Source organism: Calidris pugnax, unplaced genomic scaffold (genome assembly GCF_001431845.1).
Source record: "Calidris pugnax isolate Ruff unplaced genomic scaffold, ASM143184v1 scaffold95, whole genome shotgun sequence".
NCBI lineage: Eukaryota > Metazoa > Chordata > Aves > Charadriiformes > Scolopacidae > Calidris > Calidris pugnax.
In genome coordinates, this window is record NW_015090885.1 from 594370 (window position 1) to 610915 (window position 16546).

At 38.1% G+C, this 16546-nt stretch overlaps 1 protein-coding gene across 1 annotated transcript in view; it reads left to right on the forward strand.

The window, feature by feature from the left end:
* ROBO2 (roundabout guidance receptor 2) overlaps nt 1-16546 on the forward strand; it is a 936606-nt gene that overhangs the window by 304672 nt on the left and 615388 nt on the right. The gene's annotated exons all lie outside the window — the stretch shown is intronic.

Below are 16546 nucleotides of genomic sequence, written 5' to 3' on the forward strand. Positions count from 1 at the left end.
AAAACAGTGAGATAGCCAGATACAAATGAAATAATAAGATATGTTCACTCTTGCATAGAGCAATACGTGTAATTTAATAACCATCTTGCATTTATTCTGAAATACATTTGGTCACTGAATCCACTGTGAATTAAAACTCACTAATCTACAAACTTGATATGTACATTCATATCATATTGCAAGAACTTTTATCAGAGTGACATATGTGTAAGCATATACATGTGAAAGTAAAACACATTGCAAAATGAATTTCCTTTGTGTGGGAGGTATGCAGTTGAGCCAATAAAAACAGGGGTTTTCTCAAGACATCTAGCTGATTTCTCCAGTGAAGACTGGGAAGACACCTTTCATCTGCTATGAACACTGATTGATTTCTACTTTTGATTCTCTTTGCACCACAGGCTTCTGCTGAAAATTAGTTTTTACTTGTAACGTTTTCAGCCCCAACTGTGTTTGCCCTTGAAATCAGCCTAATGTATACAAGTATTTTGGATTAAAATACATACATTTCTTCTTTCAATTTGATGAAAAATTTCAGCTCTCTTGGTTTATTGATAGACCATCGTGCAGGCTTCACAGCTCTGTTCATTGATAAGAACACCTGCTGATACATTTTATTAACCTCCCACTTTGAATTCTTATTAAATAATTAAAATAGTTAGATTGCAAAAGGTTACAAAAACGTATATTTTAAACTGTTCTCTTAGTTCCTGCTGATGCTGATTTCACTGCTACTTTTAGTGATTATTGTATATGTAGTATATTTTATATTGTAGACTTCATCCAAGTCTGCTTGGATGAACCACTATTTGAGTCCTGAATGCTTAGCCGTCTGCAAACAGTCTCATTGTAGCTCTTATTTTTGTTTACAGTCTTTTGAGGATATAATTAATTCAGGATTCAGTAATTCAGGAAAACCTAGAAAGTATTCACTACTCAATCAGCATTGCTTTGTATAAATTATTTCTCAATTCAGACCAAATATTTTCTCTCCACCGCACAGGCACAAAGACAATAGCACTGCGGTCTTGGTCATTCATAAAAATCAAACTGAGCTGGATAAGATGTTTGGGTTTAGAGTCTAGTTAGTCGTATTGGCTTATCTGGAATCTTTCTTGGTTTATATATTTCTCAGACTTGTATTAGTGCTTAGGCTGCATTGCAAAGAATATTTGCCATTTCCCTGATCTCCACTCCTGTGGAAGAACTCACTCTCAGGCAGTTTTTGGGCCGAAATAGGCTAGGATTGAAAAGCCATTCTCTTTACTTGGACATATGTTCAATCTGGACTTTAGTCTGTTCAGACCTTTTGCTATCAGTTAGAGTAATAGGAAAATTTATTCTTATCTCTTGGAATACAGGTGGCTAGGAATTTAAGATATGTTGGAAGAAATATTACACTTTGTCAATATGGTTTGGAGCAACTGCTCTACAACTGGAGAAATCTGTATTAGTATCACACTAAAGAGAGTGAATGGCACTTGTTTATTACCTGATCTATACGTACTAGATAGGTACCTATTTTCATATATCACAAACAGGTACCTATTATTTGTCTTCTCTTGTGAAAAATTCTGATCACAATTGCATTACACATGAGAGATGTTTGGCTTAATCACAAAATGTTTATTCTTAAAATGGATTCCTCAAAACACATCCCATGATGTAGTATGGTGAGGGAATAAAAGAATCATAAAATGGTTTGGCTTGGAAGATAATATCATTTAAACATCTTAAAGATCACCTAGTTCCAATCCACTGGATATGGGCAGGGACACCTCCCACTAGACCAGGTTGCTCAAAGCCCCATCCAGCCTGGCCTTGAACACCTCCACAGATGGGGCACTCACAGCTTCCCTGGGCAACTTATTCCAGTGTCTCACCACCAGTAAGGAATTTCTTCCTAATACTTAATCGAAATCCAACTCTTTCAGTTTAAAACCACCAGCCCTCATCCTATCAGTACATTCCCTGATAAAGAGTCCCTCCCCATCCTCACAGCTTCCCTGGGCAACTTATTCCAGTGTCTCACCACCAGTAAGGAATTTCTTCCTAATACTTAATCGAAATCCAACTCTTTCAGTTTAAAACCACCAGCCCTCATCCTATCAGTACATTCCCTGATAAAGAGTCCCTCCCCATCTTTCCTGTAGGCCCCCTTTAGCTACTGGAAGGCTGCTATAAGGTCTTCCTGGAGCCTTCTCTTCTCCAGACTGAGCAACTTCAACTCTTCCAAGTTCAACTCAACTCTTCTTCAAGTCTGTCTTTAGAGCTCCAGCCCTCTGATGATCTCAGTGGCCCTCCTCTGGACTCACTCCAACAGGTGCATGTCCTTCTTATGTTGGAGGCCCCAGAGCTGGAAGCAATACTCCAGGTAGGGTCTCAGAAGAGCAGAGTAGAGGGGCAGAATCACCTCCTTCAACCTGCTGGCCACGCTTCTTTTGATGCAGCCTGGGATGCAGTTGGCTTTCTGGGCTGCAAGTGCACATTGCTGGCTCATGTGGAGCTTCTCACCCACCAACATCCTCGAGTCTTTCTGCTCAAGGCTGCTCTCAATCCATTCTTCACTCAGCCTGTATTTGTGCTTGAGATTGCCCAGAGCCAGGTGCAGAGCCTTGGACTTGAACTTCACGTGGTTCACATGGGCCCACTCCTCAAGCCTGTCCAGGTCCCTCTGGATGGAATACCATCCCTCCAGCATTTCAACTGCTCCATGCAGCTTAGTGTTATCAGCAAACTTGAGTGAGAGTGTTCTCAGTCCCTTAGTGCATGTTACCAATAAAGATGTTAAACAGTACTGGTCCCAGTACTCACCTCTGTGAAACGCTGCTCATCACTGGTTGCCACTTGGACATTGAACCATTGACCTCAACTCTTTGAGTGTGATCTCCCAGCCAATTCCTTATCCACTGAGTGGCCCATCCATCAAATCCATGTCTCTCCAATTAAGAGACAAGGATGTCATGTGGGACAGTGTCAAATGCTGTGCACAAATCCAGGTAGGTAATGTCAGTTGGTCTTCCCTTATCCACCAACACTGTAACCCCATCATAGAAGGTGAACAAATTTCTCAGGCGTGATTTGCTTTTAGTGCAGCCGTGTTGGCTGCCACTGATCACTTCCTTATTTTCCATGTGCCTTAGCAGAGTTTCCAGGGGGATCTTCTCCATGATGTTGCTGGGCACAGAGGTGAGACTGACCAGCCTTTAGTTCCCCAGGACTTCCTCTTTTCTTTTTTTAAAAAGGAAGGTAATATTCCCGTTTTTCAGTCAGCATGAGTTTCACCGGACTGACAGTATTTCTCAAATATAATGGATAGTGGCTTAGTAACTTCATCTGCCAGTTTCCTCAGGACCCGTGGATGAATCTCATCAGGTCCCATGGACTTGTGCATCTTCAGGTTCTTCAGATGGTCTCAAACCTGGTCATTTCCTACAGTGAGTCATTCTTCATTCTCCTGGTCCTTGCCTTTGCCTTCTGTGGCTTGGGCAGTGTGGCTAAAGTCCCTGCAGATGAAGACCAAGGCAAAAAAGTCATTCAGTACCTCAGCCATTTCCACATCCCGGGTGACCAGGTCTCCTGTTTCCTTACAGTGAGGGCCCACGTTTTCTGTGGTCTTCCTTTTATCACTGACATACCTGTAGAAGCTTTTTTTGTTGCCCTTGATGTCTCTGGCCAGATTTATCTCTATCTGGACTTTGTTTCCTGGCCTGATTCCTGGCTGCTTGGATGATTTCTCTGTGTGCCTCCCAGGCTACCTGTCCTTGCTTCTACTGTCTGTAGACTTTCTTTTTTGAGTCTGAGTTTCTCCCAGAGCTCCTTGTCCATCTATGCAGGGCGCTCGGTGTTTTTGCATGACTTCCTCTTTACTGGGATGCATTGCTCCTCATCCTGGAGGAGGTGCTCCTTGAATATTAACCAGGTTCCCTGGGCCTCTCTTCCCTCCAGGTCTTTATCCCACAGTACTCTACTAAGAAGGTCCTTGAAGAGGCCAAAGTCTGCTCTCCTGAAGTCCAGGGTAGTGAGCTTGCTGTGCTCCCTCCTCACCTCCCTAAAGATTATGAACTCCACCATCTTATGGTCACTGCAGATAAGGCTGCCCTTGAGCTTTGTAATTCCCCCCCAGCCCCTCCTTGTTGGTGAGCTCAAGGTCCATCACGGCACCTTTTGTCATTGGCTTCTCTACCCTTTGGAGAAGGAAGTTAACATTGACATATTCTAGGAACCTCCTGAATTGCTTATGTCGCGCTGTGTCGTCCCTCCAACAGATATCAGGGTTCTTAAGTCCCCCTGTGAGGACCAGGGGTTGTGAGCAGTAGGGCTGCTACTGTGTATCTACAGAGGGCCTCATACATTCAATCTTTCTGGTTGGGAGGCGTGTAGCAGACTGCCACTGTAGTGTCACCTGTCCCTGCCCTCCCTTTAATCTCTGACCCATAAGCTCTTGGTTGAGAGCTTCAAATAAAGAAAGCTTCAAATAAATTACTGTTAAAATATCATGGAATATGGGAGATTAAGCTAGTGTGGAACACCAGAAGGTGCCTTGTGTTATTTAGAAAACAATGATTTGAATATTAATGCTGCATAATAACCTACAGAGAACTTGGCAGTGTTGTGCATTCTCAAGCTTTCCTTTGAAATAATATTTTCATCTTTGAATAGGGTTTTGAAAGACTTGGATAAAAAGTCTTTAATCACTAAGCTTATATACGGAGTTTGAGAGCCATCAATTCAGGTAAATGGATATGTTGGATAGAATACATTGAGAATACTTTTGTTAAAACATCCTTGATATCTCCTCTGTCTGCCTTAGTTTATTTTTTCTTTTCAAACTAGCTATCATAGTTTAAACTAATCTCACTTCCAGTTTGTTTTCAAAAAACAAATCAGTCTTCCAAAGATAACGTGACAAAAAGTGTCTGAGGAAAAAAGGTTCATCTCATCTACATATCTGTATATGCATGCACAAAATGGCTGGAGATGTAAAAGAGGAAACCATATTTTATCAACTCCCCTTAAAATAAAATATTGATTTTTAGGTTCGGATTTGGTTTGCTAACTTCTGACCTATACTTCATTTTTATTTTTAACTTATAAACCCATGAAATCAGGGACTGGGAATGAAAATGATAAGACAATTTATTGTAGCAGCACAACCAGACACCACTGTAATATTTTGTTATGATAACCCATGAAGAGAATTCACTGTTAACTTGGGACCATACATAATAAAATACAAACACAGATAATGACTTTAACTCCTTTGCTTTATAGGGTGGAGATTATAGTAGCAAAGAAAGAGCTGGCTGGACTGATTGTCAGAAAAGCATTCCTTCCAAATGACCTGGTGACCTATCTATTTAATTTTATTCTTTAAATTATATGTATTGAGATTCCAGCCATGAAATTGATTGCATAATTACACTCTTTGTGAGCCCGGGGGAGTCTTACTGAAGCAGGGTTGCTGGAATATGCCCAGGTTTTGTGGGTTTGGAACCATAAATACTAGCAGAGCTCACAGCAATCCCTGCTTCCAAGGAATTTCTGCATCTTGTTCCTACATCTCAGGTTATTTATTGATATTTTATTTCTGGGGATTGCATCTTAGGAAGCATGGATCTCAGTCAAAGATGATCTTTAAGGTAGAATAGGCCAGCCACAGTGAGCTTGTATTGATTTAGTGCTTTATTGGGAAGGCAATATAGTGTCCAGTGTCATCAGGTGATGAGATAGAAAGGCTCCGTGCTTCTAAGTAATGAGCTGTAACAAACTTGAGCTCTTTCTAAGTCTGTTTTCATCTTCTCATGTGTTATAATGCAGTATCCAAGTACAGAGAGGATAAGTACATGGATTAGATTGACTGAGTCCACAGTCATTAGAGAAGTATATATTCCCTTGGCCATTAGCAGGTGGAAGAACAATAGATAATAGGTATACAGTATTTAGTGTTGTCCATCTCAAAAATCCTCTTAGCCTGATCCTGATCGCCTTTTAGGATCAAAAGAGTTCCTCTCATGTGGGTGCTGCATTTCCTCATTGGATAAGAAAGCCGAAAGATTTAGAGTAAGATGCACTGCTGATATCTGAGCTGGGAGAGAATAGAAAATTTCATATGTGAAATCACTGATCCATTGCCATTGGAAAGGAGTACCAGAGGAGGAATTTTATTTCTTTGCAAGAGATTTTGTGGCTAATTTAACTTTGCTCTCTGTATGTTTTTGTTTCATATGTTTTGAGTATGAAAACCAATCCAGTCTATATTACTTCTGTGTCACTCTCCAGGTGAATTAGCAGTCTGTCTGAAACAGGTATTTTTTTTCCCAGTCATTGCATTATACCTTTTCCCACCTCATCTTTAAAAAACTAAACATATGGTAGAAAGGGATAGTAGAAGCAGTTTCAGGGATTTTTTCACAGAGCAAGACTAGAAAGTCTGACTAACAGCAACACCAATGGCCTTTAAATACAAATATGCAGTGCACTTTCTGAAATTTGCAGATAAGCTTGATGCTTTCCACCTGTCCAGGAAGATTCTTAGACAAGAGGATGAGCATCTTCTTCTCAATGAGACTGCTGAAACTAGGTGACTCAGTGTTTAGTAAGATTTATCTAGGTCATTAGCTCAAATTAGACTCATGCTGTCCTTTTAAAGTTCCTTTTGGCTGTCTCAGATTAAATGAAGTAGTGGCCTATGTGGTTCCTACTTAAAAACTACTCATATCACCAAAAAAGCCATTTAATTTTGTTTGCTGAGGAAAATTCAATGAGTCTTTAAACTCGAACCTCAATTGTCTCTCTCATCCTCTCCCTCTGTCAGCTTCCTCACAGCTGAGTCATTTTTCTTGTATTTTCTGTCTTCCAGAACAGAACCCAATAAAACTGTAGTGCTGAAATGCTTTGTGATAATATACTGCTTTTGCCTTTCAGTAAAGCCTAGGCAAGACCATTAGATAAAACCTAATAAAAAAAATGAAAAAAATGGTTTGAAAAGCCTTAGGATTATCAGAAATTATCACACTCTTTTTAAAGGTGAAATTACTGAGACTCAGGGGGTCACAAATAGGCACTTTCTGCATTTTGTTTGGGTGTGGGTTTGGGGTTTATATGGTTTTGGTTTTTATAGTATACTTGTCCTATGTTAGCGTAGGAAACGTGTGTTACTCCCCACATCATGACCAGTGAAGAAAATATCCTGTATCTGGTTGGGAATCAGTGTCACTGGTTACCTGTATCCACCAATTCAAGGGTGAGCAAAATACCGTAGTAGAAGATGAATTTACCTGAAATGAGTACCAAGGAAGCTAAGCCCTGTTGCTTTGTACCACTTTCTGTGATGTTCAGTAACAACTTTGAGCCAGGCTCTGACAGGGTGATTTTCTTTCAGTGTCAGATGTCTAACTGATAAAGATTTTCTGTTATGACCATTTCCCCTTCCTTCTAACTTCTGTATCAGTTCCTTTGTTTTCCACTAATTTAGTCTGGTGAATTAGAATTTCTGTGAAGGATTTTAGCAACACAGTTGTTGAGCTACTTGGCCTAGCTTTTTGGCATCCATTGAAATAACAAAAAAACACAACTCTTCCAACTTGACATAGTACACATGCACAGACCATATGGCATCTTGTTGAAGTAGCTAGATTTGTTTTAGTTTGCAAATACTAACTTGAGTATTAAATTCCAGCATTTTTCCTAATGCAACTGTACTTTGTGATGAGAAAAATGTACTTCTGCATTATAGGCTTCCTTTTGATCCCCAACAGGCTGGAAAATGGGTAAAATCATATCAGTTTGTCCCATGCTGGGGAGCAGATTCATCTGGCTTTCCCTTCCCTCTTTTCCTTCAAAAGAACTTTTAGTTTCCTGGAAATTTATATATATATATATGTATTATATATAATATATTCTATTTGGGCTGGTATCAATTTTAATTGATGGTTGAAATTTAAACAAGGAGAAGAAGATGAAGTGAAGAAATCCTGATTTTAGGTCAGTTTGTAAGTGGCAGTTGAATATGAAACAGTAGGTCTTTTCATCACCTAATTTTTATGCTTTTTTTTATGTCCTGTTCCTGAATAGCCTCAGGTGGCAGAGGAGGAAACAACTGTGTTTGCCAGCCAACTACAGAGTTATTACCACCCTTAAGGCCACAGTTATTAAGGTATTCCTTGTGAAAAAAACAGAAAACCTCCTGTATGAAGTAATTCTGCACAGAATTATTTCAGCACGATGTACTACAAGGAATTGTACTCATTTTTCTTCCTACTAGTACTCTCAAGGTTATGTTGCCTTATGCTCAACACTGTACATTTGTAGTTTGTTGGACATCATGATACAGTTTGATGCTTAAGTAGCTGTAGATATTTCATCTGACAATCCATAAAACAAGCTAGTAAATTTTCTTATTATTAGCCTAGCCTTTTCTATTTTATTTTATTAATTTCTCAAAAATATTAGCAATCACCTACATAAAAAGATCTAAGGACTCAGTTGAGTGAAAAATGCCCAACTTTGAAAAGCACACTGTGAATGCTCTGTTGGCATTTGTAAAGGTTCAGTTAGGGTTGAAACTAAAAATCCAGATTAAACATAAAAGACAATATAATATTGGTGACTGACCTCCCAGCACTAGATTAATTTGAATTCAAAAACCCACTTTTAGGTGTCAGGAATTACTATGAAAAGAATCCCAGTTTTCTCTCACATACCCATTTCAAAAATTATTGTAGTGAGCTGCTGGTGAGAATGAATACATTTTTTCTGTGTATCAAAATGATTAGAATCTTTTAGGACCTTTTTCAATGATAAATCTTCAAAAAGAATATCCACAGCTTCCTATTATGCATGCAAGTCTGTGAGTCCTGACCATCTTATCCCAAGTTGCCTATTTACAATCTTGATGAAACACTGATTAGCTCTGATTAGCTAATGTATTGCTGATTAAAATGTCTAATTAAGAAAGTAAGTTATTTTATTCATGCAGTCAAATTAACTTCCTCCCACAAAACCAACATGAAATAGTTGTACATGCTGTGTAAGTACTTAATTCTGGAAGGTGCACAGTGTTTCCCAAGCAGTGAGAATTTAGAGTATCTAGGTTCATTTCATTAGGTATTGCAAGTTATGCAAGCTTCTACTACTTTAATGAAAAGTATTTGTGCAAATAATGTTTTCTTCAAAACAGTGGTTTATTTTATAAAGCAATGAATACCTTGTTACTGTTGTTTTAATCACGAATTTTTTGTGTACTGATTTAACCAAGTTGAAAAGATATATCATTATTAACTGACAGCGTAACTTTACTTCTGAATTTTTATTGCCAAAGCAGAAATTTAGTAATATTTCTCAAGTGATTATTCAGTAACACTTAGAAATAACGATTTTTTGAATGATCTGCTTACCTTTGGTGCTGATACAGTATGATGAATTGAAATACAGAGATTTCCATAGTTTTTAATGATTTTTTATAAATTTTAATTTGACTGTCCAGCAGTAATAGTGAAGAAAGTGGATATATTACGCTGTCACAGTTGAAACAAATTAATCTAGTGCAAGATTTAATAAATCAGTGTGACACGTCTGTCCACAAATTGATGTGTCCAACAACTACGAAGTCAGTATTTCATAAAGCTTGCTATGCATCAGCTAAGCCAAACTAAGATCTGTATCCAGTTATAGAAATTTTCTTTATTTGGTGCTCAGCAGTGACAAAGATGGAGTGCAAAAGTTATAAACAATTTCTAATTCCCAACAACTAGATGTGCCTTTAAACAAGTTTCAGGAGATATATTCTCATTTCCCCAGGGACGATGGGAAATAATGGGAGCTATGGAAGATGAAAACAAATGAACTACTTTTCTTAAGAAATGGACAGTTAATTGCACTTAAGAAATGGACTGTGCAAATTCAATGAAGGCTCTAAGGATGTGGATTTACTGTGCAAGTGTGGCAGCCAAATTATCTATCCATGGATTTAGGAGTCCCTTAATACTCATAGAGGTGATAGACCATAATGGCTCTGAGGAACTATTAATTCCATCAGGTCAAAAGCAACTTCACATGACAAATTTTACACCTACATTAAAATCTATCAGACGTTCCTCCAACATCCCAGCGGCTCAAACAGTTGTTTTTGTTGCTACTTTAACTGCAACATGCACAAACTATGCTCTTGCTCAATTTTTTATATATTCTTTATTGTTTTACTTTGATTTCAATTAAAAAATTGTCTGATATGATGACAAGAGAATTCATCAGGAGTTCTCTAATCCACTGAAAACTTTGATTTGACATTGTGAAAGAGAAAATAAAATCGAGGAGGAAAAAGTATGGGGCTGTTAGGAGTCAAGTTCCTTGAAAAGACATTGGAGTCTAAGGAAAAATAAACCTGGTAACCATGGCACAATAAATTTCCAATGTCTAAAATTTCTTCTGGAAATGAGGAGAAAGAAATGAAAATTCCTGTTACAACACCATCCTTACTTTTTTTTCTATTACGTACCTACTATATATCACTCCTTAGAGACCCATCTACTCCTACTTCATCTGTCTTTCTAGTAACCCTTGTGCAGAGTGATGTCACAGAGAGAAATAAAGGGGCAAAGTGGAACACCACTGATAGCACTGCCCAGGGGTAATTTAGTGGGCCATGACAATATTCTTAAAAGAAATATATGGATGCCTATTGTGGCAAGGGTATCAAGAGAAACAAATCACTTCTGCATGAGCTCTTGGTATGGGACGTTTCCAATTCTCCCTCATTACATACGTTATTAGAAAGCTCAGGCAGGCTTATAATGATTCTCAGCCTTGTTTGGGATGTTAGTCAAATCATTTAACCTTGTCACCTCCCTTTAACCTTCTATCTCAACCCAAGAGCACTGACAAGATCAAGGAACATAAAAGACTTTGTATCCTCTTGATGGTGGAATGTGATACAGGAGCAATAGAATAGCTTTTGTTTTAAATCCTTTCTTTTGTTTCAACTCCATTCTTATGTTTCATCTGGGTACAATATAATTCATGGGGGGGGTAAAAAAAAGTAATACACTAAAACTATTTTAAGATTTTGAAACAAGAAACGTATATTCATGTATGGGAATAGCTGCTATTGAAAGAATGGGAATTATCTACCAAGTAGTAAAAAAAAACCAAACACAAAACCAAAAAACTCGTAATCAATTTCTAAAGTATTTCCATGAAGGAAGGGATGCCAGAGAAACAGAAGAAAATATAAGAAAAGAAAATGCCAGATTAAGGAAGAAAGAGACACTTAGATGATATGACTTAAGAAGAAACCAGGCTGATAGGCACAGCCTTTCACTGTACTGAATGTAGCAAGTGTGAGAGGAAGTCTTCATTGGCACTTTAAAATATCTATAAGACTCTTTCAAATCACAGTGGGAAAAGAGGCTGAAAATTGAGAGTCATGTAGGACTTGTTTCTAGGGCACTTTCATTTTAGTGCTGCAAATCTAGCAGGCACTCCCGTATCAGAGAAATATAGTGACCGAGCATTGATTTTGTCCAGCAGTTGGAAGCTCCTGTTCAAGCAAATCACAGTGGATGATACTCATCACAAAATTTTATGTTCTTGTTGTTGTATAATTTCTTATGGGACATAGGAAGGGTCAATTTGTGGAAAAATGATGAAATTTCATCTGCTTAAAAAAAAAAAAAAGGAAAAAATATGGATTAGGGTTCTTTGCAAGCAGCACTTCGTGCTGTGCTAAGGAGTTCATGCAAATTTTATGGTACACTTTACAATTACTACACTTTTACAGTTCTTGCTAGAGTGTTAGAAGTTAGTCGAAATTTTTTTGTTAGGGACTGTCTTTTAAAAGACAAATTGAGTTATTTTACTTGTTTGTTTCTTGTTTTTTTGGGGTTATTTTGTTTGTTTCTTTTTTAAATTACGTTTATATTCCTGTAGGATTCATCTCCTAGACATAGTGTTTTGAGGAATTGAACATTTAGAACTGAAAATAAAATTAGAACATTTGAAAAAAACTGAACTGAACTTAGCTCTTTGGCAAGTGATGGGAGTTACTGTTTAGCTTTGCCTTTCTGCCTTCTTTCTCACATATAAGTTTGGTTTCAGCTGATTCACAGCATTTAGAAACTCTTATACAGCACAACAGCTAAAAAAAATAAAAAGAAGAGAGAAAAGACCCACAGAAATCATATATAATAGGGTTAGTCTCTCAGCCTTTCCTCAGAAGTGAAGTGCTCCAGTCCCTTGATCATCTTTGAGGCCCCTCTCTGGACTTTCTCCAGTAGTTCCTTGTATTTCTTGAATCAGGGATCCCAGCACTGGACACAGTACACCAGATGTGGCCTCACCAGGGCAGAGTAGGGGGAGAGGATGAACTCCCTTGACTTGCTGGCCACACTCTTTTTAATGCACCCCAGGAGACCATTGGCCTTCTTGGCTACAAGGGCACATTGCTGATTCATGGACAACTTGTCCCTCAGGACTCCGAGGTCCGTCGGTTCAGAGCTGCTTTCCAGGAGGTCGACCCATAACCTGTAGCAGTGCATGGAGTTATTCCTCCCTACATGGAGGACCCTACACTTGCCTTTGTTGAACTTCATTTGGTTTCTTTCCGTCCAACACTCTAGCCTGTCCAGGTCTTGCTGCACGGTGGCACAGCCTTCTGGTGTGTCAGCCACTGCTGCCAGATTTGTGTTACCAACAAACTTGCTGAGGGTACACTCTGTCCCTTCACCCAGGTCTTTGATGAATATGTTGACTAAGACTGTACCCAGTACTCAGCCCTGGGGAACATCACTAGTTACAGGCCTCCAACTAGACTCTGTGCCACAGCTCACAACCCTCTGAGCTCTACCATTCAGCCAGTTCTCAATCCACTTCAGTTTCCACTCATCTCACCCATATTTCCTAAGCTTACCTATGAGACTGTGCCAAAAGCCTTGTTGAAGTTGACAGTTCTCCCCTCATCTACCCACCATTCATGCAACCATAGAAGGCTATCAGATTTGGCAAGCATGATTTCCCTTTGGTGAATCCAAGTTGACCACTTTCAATAACCTTTTTTTCCTCCACGTGCGTAGAGCTGACATCCAGAATGAGCTGTTCCATCACCTTTCCAGGTATGCCAGTGGGGCTGATGGAAGGTGAAAAAAAAAAGGGTAGATATGATTTATTTTATTTTTACTAGTTGGAATTTCTATGCTTTCTCTCTTATATAAGTATGTCTCTTTTAGGGATTTTTGTCCTTAAAAGATGAGTAAAGACTGTTTATTATTGTAGCTTGATTGTCACAAACCTTCCACTTAAACAGTGACTGGAGAGTAAGAGATCTACCAATATCTGTAATATCTCCTTTTTTAGTCTTGTCCTCCTTCATATCAAGCATTATATTTTGTCCTTTGCCGTCAAAATAACCTGCCACTCCTCCTGCAGAAGAATTTTACAATCTATTGAGCAAAACCAAAAGAGAAAAAATTATGCTCAATGCGTAATAAATCCTCCAGGAAAGCATATTTATTAGATACTCATGTTGCAGAACTGTGTCTGGGAATGATCTGCAAGTGTTACTTTGTATCATATTGCAAGCCCAAAAAACAATCAGCATCAGCTTTTCCCTCATTGCATGAGAGGTGCAAAGAAAGTAAATATTTAAAAGCTAAATACCACCACAGGATTCATATCTCTTTTTGTAATCACAGGTAATGACCCATAAGAAAAAAAATCTATCATGATATTTACCTCTTCAGCTGGGTACAATTAAATTATATAAGTTAATGTGTTTTCTTAGTGACTGAGACTACAAAAATAATACCTTTTTTCTTTTGTTTTCCTGAGTAAGGGATATAATTACTTCCCCCCTCCCTCTTCCTTCTTGTTTGATGGTTTTTTGTACAATCACTGCCCTGAAAACATAAGCTTGATTTAAAAGGGATACAGATGTTAAGTCTTCTTTCCTCAATTGAAGCACAGATATATTTTTCCTCCTTTGGAATCAAGGTACAGATCTCTGTTCCCTTCCAGTGATGCTTTGTGATGTTAATATTTCCTCCTTCTTGAGATCCTCCAGAATGGCTAGATGTCCAGCCTATCTTAGAGGGGAAAAAATATGGAATGTTTATTTAAAATAGATTAAACTATTTTCAATTCAGTATATTTCTCATTATTTGAGAGCAACAGAGAGGCCTTAAGGAACTAGGAGCTAGTAAAAAGCACCTGAGACCGTTTTAAATAACCCCTGGTGCTTTGCTGTATTCTGGTGTAAACTGGTTCCTTTTTTTTCTTTCTCTTTGCCTGCCCCAAGCCCTTCCCTTTGCCATCACAGAGCAAGATTATCTGAGCCCAAAATCTAGGGTTTGGTCTGAAAGCATGCTTTACAAATCTAGACACAGACTATGCTTTACAAAATGGAGTTGCGCTGCAGAAGTACAATTGCCTTTTCATGATGGTGAAATAGGTACAAAGGCCTGATGTTAAATGAGAAAAATGTACAGAAATAGTATCCCAGCTTTGAAATCTTTGAATCAAAATCTTCCTCAAACTGAAAAAAAGCAAGATCCCGCTACTCATTACCATTTAGTTAAATGAACAAATCCAAGGAGTTGGGGGGGTGGGGGGGGTTGTGGCATGGGACAATGGAACAGGACTCGGACACAGGGGGAGAGAAGTCTTTAATTAAATCTCATCCATCTCCTGTTGCCTCTGTTTTCACACAAGCAGAGAGGAGGCACTTCTGCTTTGTTAGAACTTTGCTGTGCCTGTTGTATCAGCTTGCAGGAACTCAGGGTTCAGCCTTTCCTTTTTTAATTGACGAATCCTGAATTCTGTCTACATACTCCCTCTATCTCCTCTTTTAGGAAATGTAGAATATGGGCCCCAATGACATGCAGTATATTTTGCAAATATGTACTGAGAGAGCTGCTGTTTCTCTGTGTGTGACTTTTGTGTGTATGTGTAATTATAGAAGTTTAAAAGCCATGTGGGCAGACAAACCTCCAAAAAGGGTTTTTTTAAATATTATTTTTTTACCCAGTAACCTTCTTCTGACAAAGTGAGTTGGATGAGGCCAGAACACCATAAAACCTTAAAGGATGGAGGACACTATATAACATCAGTGCATTTTCTCAGAAAACAACATTAATCCATCTGGATTATATTATAATTTGCCAGGTTTGTTCAGCTACATTTAAGCAACAGCATAAAAAAGACAAGAGAGTACTCTGCCTTGAAAATATATTCAGGAGAAAGCAACCTGAAGTGCCTGGAGACTGGCATATATCAAACTGACTATGTCCTGAAGAGTTCGTAAGCAGTTGTTTTTTGCATAACTTTTTTCTCATGAGACATTTGTTGAATTAAAAGCTGCTTGAGGAGAACTGCACATGAGAAATGTGTCTTGTGGTGTGCCCGTTAATAGAAATGTTTTGGTAAAATACTGTAAGTTATTAGCTTTAGATTTGTAGTTGGAGATTATCAAACCATTTATAGAGGTTAATTCTGGATTCATTGTAATGAAAAGAAGGAAGTAATAACAGTGCTGTGGTATTAATGGTTAGCTTTCAAAACTGACAGTGAGATCTGAGGCTTTAAACTTGGCTCCACAAATGAACTAGCAAACTAAGCCTATCTATCTTACAATTTTGGATGTTAAAGGATGGATAAACTACTTTCTGTGGAATCTACAAGTTATGGGCTCGTAGCAGAAATAATAGGTGTGTTTACAAGTTTGTAGAGGCATTCGACTTTCTTATTCTACTGGCCTTCCAGCATAACAACATATTGCAGTGCTCACTTAAGGGTTTTGTTTAGCTTCAGCATTAGTTTTAAGTGTCAGCTGATTTTTTTCCCTTTTGTTTTATTTGAGGACAATTTTTTACCTCTTTTATTTAATTCCCTTATTTCTTCCCCAAGAACTTCACCATTGCTTTTTCTCTCTCTCACCTTGGACCTTCTCCAAAAATTAACATCAATAGATTTTTTTTAATGCCTGCCATGAAATGAATTCCTTTTAAAGAGAACTGGAAAAAAAAGTATAAAACTGTCACAACATTATATCAGCTTTACATATTTATGAAGGGATAGTAAACTTATTATGCATGATAGCTTGTATTCAGTGGAGATTTGTATTGTAAATGAGTTCAACTACAGTTTATTAGTACTGAACAGTTACTACTGGTCTTTACTCTGTCTTTGGGAATAGAAAACCATGCTTAGTATTATTATTCTTGCTCTCTGTCTTGAGTACTTTGCATGTAGTATTATCCCTTCTGGAATGACTTAATTGCATTTTATATGATTGTGAATCTTGAGTAGTATCGTAGAGGTTAAGCAAAACTAGAAGTCAGATTTCAGGACAGTAATAGTTGTGTGATATCTGTTTTAACCTCATAGATTTTTTATTAATGAAATCTTTTTGGGCAAAACATGCTACATTTTGTGATCTTTAACACTTTAAAGCGCACAACAAATTTCACAACAATAGATAATAGTAACATATAATAGTAACACAGTGTGAAACATTACACCTATTCTGGAATCTAAACACTATGAAGCTAATAGA